General features: G+C 33.5%; 1 protein-coding gene across 2 annotated transcripts in view; it reads right to left on the bottom strand.

Moving 5' to 3' along the window:
- Nucleotides 1-2,500, bottom strand: part of LOC144968777 (uncharacterized) — a 58,036-nt gene that overhangs the window by 55,146 nt on the left and 390 nt on the right. The window lies entirely within an intron of this gene.

Here is a 2,500-nt window from a genome sequence, read left to right as displayed (position 1 = left end):
AGTATACAAGCCGAACACATAGATTAACTTGTAGGGCATAACACCTGTAGAACACGTTTGTCTTAGAGACAGCGCTGTTACTGGTCAGGTATTCTTTTTTCAGAATAATATTTTGAGGAGATGTGAGTAAAAAATCTTTTCCAAGGACCCAACCTATTATTATAGTAACACCAAATCAGAAAACAGCACTAGAATTGTTATGTCCAAAAGAAATATAGTCTACCCAGTATAAACAATGAATGTGTTTAAAACAGCTTGTATTTAATTAAACGATATCGCATTTTTTCATATTATATATTTAAAGTCCACTGAAGTCAACTAATTATGTTTGCTGGAAATATTCCTTTCGTGAAATTATTCCATCCATTATGCATTGTAAATGTGACATTGTATTTGAATCAAATAGTTATTTAATTGTGATTTAATTTACATCATCAGACAAAATGGTCTCTTCTTCATTTTTTTTTTTTACCGAACGTTTCAAATAGCTATATCTATTTTATTTTTTAGTGTGCGTTCAAATCTCATTTAGATATTTGCATGCATACATAATCATTCGAACATTTAAAAATCAATAATAGGAAGTTAAGTTTTATCAAACCAATCCCCAAATAATTTACACGGAAAAGTCAACGCGAACTAAGGGTAGTGAATAAACTTTTAGCAAATCAAACCTGCATTAGTTTTATATCATGAATGTATTTTATCATTATAACAGTATCATCGCTTAGTCTGTTTATGAAACTATATTTGCGATAACTAGGTCAATCAAGCGGATGATCAATGAAGTTTATGGCTGGCAGTAGATTTTACAATGATTCATATATATATATATATATAAACCAGATTATAAACTTTCAAGGTTACACATAGTTTGTTTGTTGGTCTGTTATATTTCTGGATGGCTATGTTGTGAGTTTCTTAGCCAAGCGCACAGCATCTATAAAGGAACGAAATTGACGTCACTCAGCTCTTTGTTATTTATCAATTAGTTAAGGAAGACTATGATCCAACCTGACGTATACATATATGCAGATCTGACATCCGAACGCAATTATGGGCCTAGTTCAGACCTGCACATAAGTGCACTTAATCCAATCCGTACGAATCTTTATATGTAAAACGTTTTTGAAAAATGTGATATGTAACCCGTCGCCCAAAGCGGTATAATGTTGGGGTGAAACATATTCCGAAAATTGAATTTTGAGTCAAAAAGTTGACATTGTAGTAATTCGAGATTTAAGTAGTTTGGGAAACGACTTTCACTTTTTTTTAATGGGGAGGCTTAATTCAAATCAAATTTTATAATATAGACCTAAAAACAATTCTCACATAACTGGTCCACCCAGACATAATACCGGAATGAGAGAGTGAATTGCATTTCAAAACGGTATTAAGTCTGGATGATTTAGATGCTCGCTCAAAAAATTGTGAGTTTCTAGTCAAAGATAGTTGGCTTGGGTATAGTTAACGTATTTTATTGAAGATAATGAACGCAGTGTCTCAATGTGACAAAAATTTAATATGTGAGACCCATCGCCTCAAGACGGTATTATGTCGGGATGACTAAGATGCTAAAAAGTGAATTTATATCTAGAATATCAGACTTTGGTTTCTACTATATATCATTTTGAGAGGAATGAATGTAGTATTTGAGAGCGCTAGAAACCAAAATATCATGTTTGTATCAGTTTGACTTTACTTTGATTTTTTTTAAATATCATCTGGATAATCCTGACATGATATCGTTTTGGTCACGATTGGTCACGATAGGTCACGATAGGTCACGATTTTTCTCATTTCTGTCTATTTTAACATCAAATTTTTTTTTTTCACCAGCTTTATACTGACATAATACCTTTCAGAGACGGAGGGTTGAAATAGTATGTGTCCTAATTAAAATGCCTCTCATTGATCATGGCTCAAGGGCATGGTTTTTGCTTCGTGTCCGAAAGGTACCGAGTTCGACTACCCGTCGTGCTGTGTGGCCTTGAGCAAGTCATTTAGCCTTAGCTCACTTTGTGGGGCTGCACTGCGGCTCACGCCTGGGTTATTCCATTTTTCCTTTGTGATAGATCCTAATGAAAAAATTCCCCTTAGGGATGAATAAAAGGAATTAATTATTTATTTATTTATTTATTTATTTATTTATTTATTTATTTATTTATTTATTTATTTAACGTTTCGGAATTATGAGATTTTTTGAAAAGTCTGAGGTATTTTGATTCTATCGACATAATAAGAAGCAAACGTTATCTGGCTAAATTCCAAAAGCGATTAATTATTGTCCGGAAATGGAGGTACCCGTAGACTTCGCGCTACCGCCCTAGTAATAAATTAAATTGAAATAATCAAAACTGCATTAAATTCCCTATATTTCAAAAGTATATATGTGTCTTCATGATCTATTAAAAGGGAAGATTTGAATAACGTGGCTGCCGTGGCTGCCGTGGCGGTGATATGCTTAAGGTTGCGCAGCGTATCTCGGGGGGAGTCGAAC

The sequence above is a fragment of the Berghia stephanieae genome, chromosome 3 (assembly GCF_034508935.2).
Source record: "Berghia stephanieae isolate SIO BIC M18660-M18661 chromosome 3, UCSD_Bste_1.3, whole genome shotgun sequence".
In the NCBI taxonomy this organism is placed as follows: Eukaryota; Metazoa; Mollusca; class Gastropoda; order Nudibranchia; family Aeolidiidae; genus Berghia; species Berghia stephanieae.
The sequence above is the reverse complement of the archived record's forward strand: the minus strand, read 5'-3'. Positions and strand labels throughout refer to the sequence as shown.